This window comes from Nicotiana tabacum, chromosome 10 (assembly GCF_000715075.1).
Source record: "Nicotiana tabacum cultivar K326 chromosome 10, ASM71507v2, whole genome shotgun sequence".
NCBI lineage: Eukaryota > Viridiplantae > Streptophyta > Magnoliopsida > Solanales > Solanaceae > Nicotiana > Nicotiana tabacum.
This window is the reverse complement of record NC_134089.1, coordinates 61028780-61041819: the sequence shown is the minus strand read 5'-3', so window position 1 is coordinate 61041819 and position 13040 is coordinate 61028780.

The window sequence follows — 13040 nt, the reverse complement described above, 5'->3', positions numbered from 1 at the left end:
ACGACAGTCAACATTTGCATAGCATGAGGCCAACCAGTCCATTCCCATTATCACATCAAAATCAACCATTTCTAACTCAAATAAATTTGCCGAGGTTTGACGACTACAAATCATCACAGTGCAACCTCTATATACCCTTCTAGCAATCACAGAATCTCCTATCGGAGTAGATACCGCGAGGGGTTTACTTATCAATTCAGGTTCAATGCCAAACTTATTAGCCACAAAGGGTGTAACATATGATAATGTAGATCCCGGATCAATCAGCGCATATACATCATAAGAAAACACAGATATAATACCTATAACAACATCTGGAGACGACTCGAGATCCTGTCGACCTACTAGAGCATAGGTTCGATTTTGAGCACCACTCGAACTCGGCACTGCACCTCTACCCCTACCACGACCTGTCGACTGCTGAAAACCCCGTGCTGGAGGTCGAACTGATGAGGAAGAACCAGACACAGATCCAATCGGCTGAGCCATACCATCACCTCCTCTATTATGACAATCCCGCATCATATGGCCAGGCTGCCCGCACAAATAGCATGCATCAGACCCTCGATGACACAGTCCAAAGTGGGCCTTGCCGCACTGATCACAATGTGGTGTTGGTGGTCTCATCTGACTAGTATCCCTGTGATGTTGCGATCCAGATGCCCGCGAACTCTGACCTGGACCAGAATAGGATCGATCATATCGAGGCCTCTGAAACTGTGGAGGAGCACTAGCTACAGGTGGCGCCGAACTCCTCGAAAACTGTGTCCTGATGCGGCCTCTGAAGTCATCAGAATACCCTGCAAATCTCGCCCTCTTATGCTGGCCCCTATCCTGCTCCCTAACTGCCCTCTGCTGGCGCTTACGATCCTCTAGGGTCTGGGCATAAGCTTGAATACGGGAAATATCCATGCCCTCCACCAAGGAGGTTGTCGTACACTCATTTATCAGATGTGGTCCCAACCCATTCACGAACATATGCACCCTATCACTCATCTCGGCCACCATATGGGGAGCATACCTTGCCAAAGAATCAAACTGCATACTGTACTCTCGCACACTCATATTACCTTGTCTAAGGTTCAAGAACTTATCAGCTCTAGCTCGTCGTATCTCAACTGGCAAGTAGTGACGAAGAAAGGCCTCAGAAAATTCCTTCCACACAGCTGGAGGAGGGTTCGGACCCCTGGATCTCTCCCAACTATCATACCAGAGAACCGCTAAATCCCGTAGCCGATAAGAAGCCAACTCTACTGCCTCTGTATCACTAACATGCATAACCCGAAGTGTACGATGAACCTGGTCAATAAAAGTCTGTGGGTCCTCCTTGGGGTCTGATCCGGTAAACACTGGAGGGTCTAAATTAATAAAATCACGAACTCTTGTACTAACTGGTTTCTCAGCAGCACCTATATTCTGCCTCTGAGCCTGAGCAGCTACCAAGCTAGTCAATAACTGCAAAACACTCCGCATATCCTGGTCTGGAGTGCCAGATGGAGGAACTGGAGGCGCTGGGTGCCTTCTAATATCCTCTGGAGGAGATGGAGTAGATGAGGTATGAGAGGGCATCTCACTTTGAGCCTCACTTTGTCCTGCTCTGACTTGGGGCACCTGACTGGATACCCTCTCCCGCTGCTGTATCAAGCCGTCTACTAATCGTTTGCTTCCTAGTCGAAGGCATCACTGAAAAAAACAAGGTGAATATTAGAGACTAACACTTACGACTCAACTCTACGCACGATCTAGATTCAGGAAGAAGGTAACAACCCTAGATGTCATGTAGCCTCCTGATTATAAATGTGGCGCGCTACACATCCATAATCAAGACTCTACTAGACACGGCTCATAGACAACCCCTAGGACAGACTTGCTCTGATACCAAGTTTGTCACGACCCAAACTGAAGGGCCATGACTAGCACCCGACCACACTTGCCGAGCACCAACGTACATTTCATCTAACCTTCATTATTATCTTTTAGGGCTGACGAGACCAATATAAATGGTAGACCTAGATCATGGACAACCAGCAATAAAATATGACAGCATGAACATACATAGCAGGGGATGACCAGACAATCAAGAAACTACATATAAGGTATGAGCTACCACGCTACTATGAAAGACTATACAACAAAAACGAGCCGACAAGGCATACCAAACTATACATGAGCCGACACCTGTCTATGAGCCTCTAAAAGAACATAAGTGTGGAAACATAGCCGGAACAGGGCACCGACATACCCATAATGCCTATAACAAAAATTGCATACCAAGACCAAGGCAAGTCCGGAGAAGGGATCTCGCCAATCACCGCTGAACTGGACAGTTTACTGTGGTGGGGGAGCTGCACCTGCCTGTCTATCAGGACCTGCAGCACGACATGCCGCGTCCACAAATAAAAGGACGTCAGTACGAATAAAGTACTGAGTATGTAAGGCAAGGAACCATAAATACGATCAGTCATGTAAGCAAGGATAGAGATTATACAACCTGTAACATCTTAGTACCTCTGAGGGCTACTTACATGAAATGCATGATACATATGTATAAATACATAAACCTTTAAAGCATTCGCCTCTATGGGCATCATCATCATCATATCGTACCCGGCCATAATAGGCTCGGTAGAATCGTACCCGGCCACGTGAAGCTTGGTAAAACCCAACTGATCAGTGGTTGCACAATAGGTGCCGTACCCGGCCAACTATAGCGTGGCTCGGTAGAGTAAAATAGATACATATATATAATGCATGCTCGACTCATGGAATCACATTCTAAACCTTTCGGAGTGACGTAAGGTTGGTATCCTCTGTACACGTTATTAGGACTAACTCTTCACTATGAACCTTATAAGAATCAGGAAGTACCAACAACATTGATAACATAAGACTAAGAGAAGCAACATTAACATCAATCGTTCCATAAGAGGGAAAACAATGTAAGTACTGCTAGCTTCTAAGAGTAGAGTATCTTGGAAGCTCGTTCATTACATTATGTACAATCGGAGTCGTGCAAAAGAAGGAAAGGGATAACCTCACATACCTTGTATATACTGCCCCAATCTTAAGCTATGCAATTGTCAAAACTCCTTAGTCTACAATAAGAGAAACGATACTATCGTTATCATTTAAGCGTCATAACTATTATGTATCGACCCCAACCTATTTTACGATGAAACGGACAGCACCTCCCCTATATATATGACCTCACACCATTCAAAACAGTCACCAAACAGCCCAAACAACATCAATAATAAACATATTGAGCCTCCCAAAATAGTCCACACACAGCCTAATCACTTCATACATACGACGACCACCGTAGTCGTGTCAAACAACCTGGAAATGTTACGGATAACTATCAGCCCATAACCCTACATATATATGGTGTTTATCCACACCCTTCCTCCTCCAAAACTCCACAAGATAGTAGTAAAATACGCAACGCAAAACAGTCCACAAAACAATAACATTACTACCAAGCCTTTCGATATATATCTCACAAGTTCTAGCTTCAATGGCTTAGCCGCAACTTGGATAATCTTAAATACATATAGAGTAAGAGGTTCCTTACCTTAATACAGAAAGAACAACTCCAATTTGACCTTAAATTTCCATGAAATATCCCTCCAATGCTGCCACAACAACAAAAAAGCGAAACTAGCGATCAATTAGTGTTTTTCGGTACTAGAATCACTTTAGAAGGCTTGAAATCACCTAGGATTGATATTAAGAACATGAGGGAGTATTTACAGAACATAAACCCTTTAAAACAACCTCCCACACGAGCTGGAACGACACAAAAATGAGCAACAACAAGAAGAACAAGAGACTTACTAGCGCCACGGAATTCCCGACACTTGATTTGTGTTGTTTGCCCTTTTTTGGGTCTTGAATCTTGAGAGAACCTTGAGAGGATGTTACTAGGGTTCTAAGGTCTGAAAATAGTGAGAATAAATGACTTAAAACGGGTTGGAGGCATCCTATATAGGTCCAAATATCTTAAACCGCCTTAGTGGGCCCCATAGAGAGGTGCTTGGCGCAGTCTCGCGAAAACGCTAATATCTCTCTACTACGAGATCGTATTAATGAACGGTTTAATGCATTGGAAACTAGACTCATAGATCTTTAATTTGGTTGGTAGATAACCCCATAATTCCTTGTAAATTATGAGAAAAGATTAGAAACATTTGACCTAATGTTTAAGTAAAATTATGAACCTAAGTTGCGACAACTTTTGTCGACTTTTGTTTCATAACTCGTTTGACTTCAAGACTTATGATACGGATATTATATGATTAAAATACCTTAATAAATGACCTCTTTAGTGTATTAAGAACCGCTAGATTACCTGAAAATACGAGTTACAACATCCTTGATTCGTTTAACTTCTAATACTGGTTAATCACCCTTATACACTCTTGTATCACTTAAGACCAATAGGATTGACTTCTTATCATCTCAAAGATAATTCCTTCTTGGATTTATGTTAACTAATATATTGCATGAACTAACACATGTGGATATGAGTTGTAACACAAGCCTAACCCTACTTGTTTTTTCCTACATGAGAAAGAGTTTTTCAACACCCATAGTGGTGTTTATATACAATGTATTTGAGCTTATGGTTAAGCTAACTAATGGGCCTAATTAGCTAGTACTCATTATGGGTGTACTAGACCCAAAAGTCGTATTTTCGAATATCTCCCTCTCGCACATAAGAAAGTGCTCAAACTCCATCAAGTTAAGGAAACACATATTTTCCTTCTATTTCTCTTGCATCATTTATACTGGATAAATAGGCTGTACGACCAACGTACTATGAGAGTAAGTGCTATACATATGTTAGGAGTATATAGCATGTCTTTATTGTCATGAAGATCTTCAAGTAGATCATAAAGAGTATGATTAGTGCCCTAGATCATTTGAATCACAGTGATCCCTGAGATCTCATGTATCATACTTTTTTATGTTCACATTTATGACCCATAAGTCATAAGCGGTACCAGCAAGCACAATCTAAATGAGATTCCATCAATAGTCTTCCTCTTCTCACTAGTCTCTCAACTGATAGAAATCGTAAGGCTACTCAATTTGGGATCATGAGAGAACTTTGAGAGAAAGCTTTTAGGTGTACAATACAAAATAAATACATACATTATTATCTAAAACATCCATGTAAAAATTACACACACACACACACACATATATATATATATCAACATCTACGCATCACATATATATCAAGATATTCTCAACCGCCTAAGTAGGTCCCATAGGGAGCTGCTTGCGCAGTCTCGCAAAAATGCGAATATCTTCCTACTCCGATATCATATCGATGAACGGTTTAATGTATTGAAAACTAGACTCGTAGATCTTCAATGTTATGTGTATCATCTCATAATTCCAATTGTATTGGGATAAAAGCTCAGCTACATTTGACCTAAGTTTCAACACATTTATGAATATAACTTGTGATGACCTTTACCAACTTTTGTTGCACAACTCGCTTGACTTCAAGACATAACACAAGATTATCATAAGACTAAAATAACTCATAACATAACCTCCTTATCATGTTGACAACCCTAGTCTTACCCCAAAGTATATGTTATAACATTCTCACCTTGTCGACATTCGACAAAACTTATTTTCTTCAATTCGTTTAGCTTTTAAGCCTTCCAACCCTCTTGGTACTTGCAGTTCATGTAAGTGTTTGTAACCTCCAAGTTAGCATGATTTACATACTTTATGTAATTTAAAAGATGATCTCATTTTTTAGCTTACATCAATTAACTTGTGACAAACCTTTACGTACGAAAACTTGAGGTGCAACATCATTCCCCCTTTGAAACATTCGTCCTCGAATGTTGACTGGTGCGCTTATCAGTCTCATAACCTATAGCTCTTACAAATACTTTAGTACTATCCTTTCCATATAAGAAACTATTCTATGAATAAATCCAAAGGCCAGGGCGTTCCCCCCTTTAGGTATCTTTCTCACACCACGACTTGTGGTTGAAATTCTTCCAATCATGTAATTGTCGCTGCCTTCTGGCATGCAACGTGTAAGACTTTGTCCTTGTATGCGCGCCTATGTGACTCTTCTCTCTTTTTTCCTCCAGCTTTTAGCCAATCTATAGGCCTCATTTTGTGAACATATACAGTACTATGACAAGCTATTCCTCTAGGCATCTGTGGGTGTATTGAAGTTCTTCGCTCGGTACCTTTTTGAACTTACGACTACTGTTATATTTTATTTCATAGCCTCGATTATCTATCCTTATGACTTTACTGCATTTAGGTAGGTCATACTATACCATAACACTTACTTCGGTTTATTATTACTTAGGTTTGCTACCTAACTCTAGTTTACTCTCTCGTTGCTTATCCTATATGCATAAATCTAAGTCCTTTAATGCTTCCTCATTACTGTTCATTTTAAGAATGACAGCCTAATCTCATCTCATATAATGATTTTTATCCATCTATTGTTGATTCACCTTAATATTTATCTATAATTTACCACTGATAACTTGTCTGTAATACATTGTCACTAGGGCTCACGTCTCATTGGGGAACTTCTAAAGTTATTTGCCTGACCCACCTAGGGATGATACTATACTTCAGTAATCATATTTCGTAGCCTACCAGTGTGATTCACCTTATGGGTTATTCTATTCTCGTGCAATTAATGAAATCCCTTCTCTTTGAATCATTACTCAATCAAAGGCCTAAACATCATCCTTTTATCAATTATAATTACACCCTTATTCTACTTCCAGGGAACCATTCCATCATTTCTAAATGCCCCTAGTCTTAAATTCCTCTAATTTCATTCAGGCTATATTGAGCTTTTTATAACTTACGTAAACCATCAACTCTCTTGTTTTGAAGAGTTTAATCTTGAGGACTTACCTATTCTCGTCACCTTCTCACTCACATTTTTTATCCTTACTCCTTTCTACCTAAAACCTTGTCGCTCTACCATACCTTAGCTCGCGACTTCACATATCTATTTATACTACTCGCAACCTTTCTTTAAATTGCTAGCACCATAGATTTCTTTATGTTATTCTGGAACCTCAAGCGAGACGTTACGTCGTTTCCAACTCTTTTTTACTCTCTTAAGTAGACCTCTAGGTACCTGGAAATCATAGGCTGGAAGATATGCCACTAACGACACCACCATTATTTTTGGATACTGAATCACAACACTTCTAGCCCTCTATCTAAAGTCTAGACTATTCACAACCTTCTACACTTGACTATCTCGTACCTTCTTTACCTTTACCTTTCTTACCTTTAAATCTTGCATTGTATATTATATCGCTTTCATAACCTCTCTTCCATATAGGTGGGATTCACGTCCAGACCTTAAAGCTCTACTATAATACTTGCACCTCTAATGCACAATTCGGTGAGAGTTTTATACTGACTTCTTATGAGGCTGGTACTCTTCTAACTGGCTTTATCGTAGAGCCATTATAGAATATGGACGTTGTACTATCTCTCTTCTACCTCTGATATTAAGAGTGATTCTGCAGTGTTCTGAATCACGATTTTTATAATTATCTAGGTCTAATAATCAGACTCCTAATTCACTTAGTTGATGTAACTCTTTATTTTCCTCTTATCTCTCAGCCTATAAGTAGGCTTAAGCTATCTCCTGATATGCAGCTCAGGGTATTAGTTATTACTTTAGTTTTTCGTGGATGCTATGGAACATCCATGATATAACCTTCTAAAAATTCAAGCCTTTGTCTGTGACGTGGACTCAATTCTTTCTTTTAAATTATACTGGAGTCTCCTATAGCTGTTTGAATGTCAACAGATATGCTGCATAGATAACACTCCGAGATATTAAGTGCGTTCATAATGTAACTAACTCTGGATCATTGATCGAATAATTCCTTTCGTGCCTTCTCAGTCTTCTTTAAAAGTAAGCAATTACCTTTACTAGTCGTTCTACCACTTGTTGCATGAATACTTGGCTTACCTTAGTGCCTACATATATTGTAATTTCGTGCAACTCATATGATCTCGAATGTTACTTTTGATTTTACTTCCCCTTCATTGTCACGATAGGTGCCACTTTATTATGGAGTGCATACAATGTTGTAGTGGGACTATTGTTCCAAGATCATTTCTGCTTCAGGTCACTATGCTTAGGTTGGAGCCTTCTTCCTTATTTCCTCAGATAGTCTTTCGTTGTAGTACATAGGGGAGGCCCTCTAACTCTTGTAAAGTTGCGAGCTTATTACCTCGTATACCTGACATAATTTTTTATGCTCTTACTCGCCTATAATTATCGTTAGTTACTTACTTCCGTGCCCTTGTGCTTGTAGGGTTGCTTCTGAACTGAAATTTTGATTGTTTCCCTAGTGGCACTCTCTTTTATTTCCGCAATACTTATACAATGCCTATAACTACCTCAAATCCTATCTGAATGTTTCTCAAGGATTACAATGTCGTAACTGCGAGACTGAAATTCGCTGGGGTTCACTACGTTTACTGTAATGACCCGACCAGTGATTTTGCTTTCTACATCCCCGTTTCCCTCATTTAGACTTTCCATCTGTGCTTTTACTGTTTTATGACTTGGGGGGATGGTTGGTTTAGGCTTGGAAGGGCTCTGGTTGAAATCAGAACAGTTAGTTCCTTAATAGTGGCCTAAGGTGGTCAAGTTTGACTTGAGTCAACATTTTGAGTAAATGACCTTGGAATCGGAATTTGAAGGCTCCAATAGGTTCGCCTAATGATTTTTAACTTGGGCGTGTGTTCGGATTGGGTTTCGGGTAACTCAGGGGCATTTCAGCGCTTAATGTGGAAAGTTAGTTCATTGAAGGTTTTTTAGTTCTTTAAATTTGGTTTGGAGTAGACTTTGATGTTATCGAGTTCCATTTGGGATTCCGAGCCTAGGAATAGTTTTGTGTGTTGATTTTGACCACAATATTTGGCGTCATTCCTAGTTGATTTGATAGTGATCAGACGCGCAGAAGTGTTTTGTTTTTTGAAGTTCTTGAGTTTCATGTTGAATTCTTGAGTTTTGGAATCTGATTCGTGTTTCTAGATGTCATTTTGATGTTTTAATCATGTGAGCGAGTCTGTATTATGTTGTTGGATGCATTGGTGTAATTGGATAGCGCCATGAGGGCCTCGGGTGTGAATCGAACTTAGTTTTGGACTTGGGTACTATTGGAGTTTTTAGATTTGGTGTAATTTCACCGAGGTGGGGGGGGGATGGCCACAGGTGCGAGCACGCAGATGCGGCTCACTGGCTGGGCGCAGGTGCGCATCCGCAAAAGCGTGAAATGTTTCGCAGAAGCGAATGTTTGGGGGCCTGGCGTGGGATCGCAGATGGGATCAACTTTTTCATAGAAGCAGGCTCGCAGAAGCAAGACCTTGTCTGTAGAAGAGAGGGGAGATGGCCTAGGCAAGGACCGCACCTGCGACAATTTTTCCGTAGAAGCGGAGTCGCATGTGCGAAAAACGCTGAGGCAGAGGGGAGTGCATTTATATTGGACCTATATCCTTTTTCTCTCCTTTTCACTTTAGGGTGGTCGATTGTGGAGCTCTTAGAGAGGGATTTTTCACCTATCTTCATAAGGCAAGTAATTACTAATTAATGTGAGTTTAATACGCGGATTTTGGGTAGATTCTTCACATATAAATTGTAGAAATTATAGGTTTAGTTAAAAAAAATCCAGGTTTTGATAAAAACGGGATTATGGCACAAAACTGATTATGGAATTTAGTTGAAATTACATATTTGAGTTCGGAAGGTCATGGGTAAATTTTACATTCGAAAATTTCCGGAATCCAGGAACGTGGGCCCGGGGGTGAATTTCATGAATCTTCCAAAATGTAATAGCTAAAATATGAACTTTCGAGCATATATTTATTAGTTTATACGACTTTTGATTGGTTTTGGAGTCCTCAGTGTCATTTAAGGAGTTCTAGTAAGTTTGAAGAGTCGGATTGAGGGCTTGAAATCGAGGTAAGTCTCTTACCTAATCTTGTAAGAGGGAACTTATCCCCTTTGGTGTATTATTGTTGTGTGCTACTTGTGTGGGGAGATACGTACGCACGAGGTGATGAGAGTACGCACGTATCTATATTTCATGATATGTCCCGGTAGACTTAGATACATATCATGCCTTTAATTGTATTGTTTATGCCCATCATGTGTATTAATTGTCTTGAATAGGACTGAGACAGAGGATTTAAATTTGAGATATTGACTTAGTTCTTTTGTTTAGAAAAATTGGGAAATACTTGATAAGCTATAAACTTGTGTCTTCTCATCTCGCAAGTGCTTCCGGCATGATGGTAACACTACTCATATGGGATCGGGCCGTTCGCCTCGGCATGATGGTAATACTACTCTTATGGAATCGGGTCGGTCACCTCGGCATGATGGTCATACTACTCTTATGGGATCGAGTAGTTCGCCTCGGCATGATGGTAATACTACTCTTATAGGATCAGTTCATTCGCCTCAGTAAGTTGATAACATTATTCTTATGGGATCGGGCCGTTCGCCTTGGCAGCTTCGTGCTTAATAATCAAAACTGGTTCTGGTTTGGTTATAATTTAGTTAATGCCTTCATGGCCGGTTATGATATGTTAGTGATTTTATATAGACTCCTGAGTGGATTTACTATAGCTAATCTTATTTGCTTCATTGATACTTGTTGTACACTCACTAGGGCTACTTCATGTATTTATATTATTATTTGACCTCTAGTAAGTGTCAAGTCAACACCTTGTCACTACTTCTTTTAGGTTAGACTACATACTTACTAGGTACACGTTTATTTTGTACTCACGCTACAATTTTGCACTGATGTGCATGTACTGAAATAGGTACTACTAGTGGTCACGTGGGCGCATAGCCGATCATCTACGAAGACTTAGTGGTGAGCTACTTGCCTTGCTACAATCTACAGCATCAGAGCCTCCCTCTATCTTATTTTCTATTTCGGTCTATCACTTTCAGACAATAGTTGTAGTAGTTTTGTATATTCTATAGATTCCTCATGTACTTGTGATGCTGGGTTTTGGAGATTTTTAGCATTTAGGTACTACTGTACTTATCATTTCTATCACTAGAGTGGATGTACCTTTTATGCTAGTATTTTGTTAAGAAAAGAGTATGTACGGTTGCATGAGATCTTACTCATTTTGTTCTTTTAAAAGGAAAACATTTGTTTTAAATGTAGAGAAGGGATAAATGAATAGTAGTTTCACTTGTGGTCTTGCCTAACAGCGACGTTAGGTGCCATCGCGACCTATTATGGATTTTGGGTCGTGACATTTACCTTGCACGATCTAATTTATTTGTATCCTTTTGTCTAGCCATAACTAGGCTCTTCCATCACCTACTAACTACTCATTGGTCCATTCTCATGTCTATATTCCATGTAATCTCTCTTAGGTTATGTCTTTTGTCTTAACTTACCCCTCGCATTGGCTCCTTATATATCAAGTGTCCATTCACAATACTTATTTATCAATAACATCCTAGCCGGGAACCCTCACTGCCTCTCCCCGGCATCGTGCTTGCATAATGTTCTGGATTCGTAACATATATGTAGGATCTAAATAAATGCAATCTCATTTCTTTTTCCATTTTACTACTTTCTTCCTTTACTATTTCATAGTTACCCGAACCAGAAAACTTCGACTTAATACCATATCACACCATCTTCCACCCTTTTGGGGAGCACTAACATTTAATGCTATGAACATTTACCTATAGATGTTTTACCTCTTCATCTTTGACGTCTTTTCATATCTTTAATGACTCTTACTCGCCTTGCGATAACCCTTCTGTACCTAGGATAACTGAATTTCTTACACATGAAGGCGACACCTAGTATAACTGGCACACATAGTCCCTTAAGCTTAACTCTCCTCACAGTGCTTGCTTTAGGGAAGAGTCTTCTTGAATGACCTTTAAAGGTTATTTTTCTATTGTTCAATCTATTATTGTCGGAATGCGATTCTTGAAATTCTCTTGATGTCAACTATTATCACATCTTCTGATCCCTAATTCATGTTTAGTTTATCTTGTTCACTATCCCACATTGATTTTTATTACTCCGGACATCTATCTTTTCCTTCTGGTAATCACGTTGGAGTCACTAACTCCTTTCTCGAAAGGATGATATAACTTCATGGCTTATACTCTTTTATTATCTCAAGGCATGTATCCTCTTGTCTTTTCCTTAACTTGACTATAGACTCCGTCATCCTGTCATATACCATTATCACACATTTATCACATCTTACTCATAATACTTCACTTACTCTCTTCTTATTCTCCTGCTAATATTTTTGTCTATCACTTTATTCTAAAAACTTCAACAAAATATTCTTTCACTTTTAGCTCCCCTTGCTCCATCTCACTGGCTCTTCAGGTCACCTAACATTCTCTATTTACTAGGGGCGGGGGTCATACTAATGTAAATATTTATCCCTTTTAGGATTACACTGCATAGCTTCTAAAATTCCTGAACATTTTAGTATTCATATCTTACTGTACTATTCTAGAGTGCACCACCTGGGTGTCTCACGGATAGAACTAGTACCATGCTTGCAATATCCTTCGGAAATATCAGCTAATGCTAGAAATCCATCCAACATTTTTGTGTTACTCTAACCTCACCTGGATCTTGATATCCCATCCTACTCGTAAACTATGATAGCTCCCATAGGGCATAACTGATATGGGTGTGGCCAATTGTAAATACCTCAGTTACTGTTGAATGTAGAATGCTTATATTTCTCTGCCTGAATTGTAAATACTGATAATCTTTACTAATTTGGTACCTCGTACCCTCCTTCACCTTACTTTTGGTACCTGGTGAAACTTATTCTTTTATCTTCGGATACTCCCATGGCCTACTATTCACGGGGTGTGTTTGATATTCCCATCTTAGGGTCTTAAGTTGGAAATTTGCACATCTGGTATGCAAGATCTGATAGGGCCTCAAACAAGGCCACGTCATCAAGAACTCTCTCTCTATTGGTTC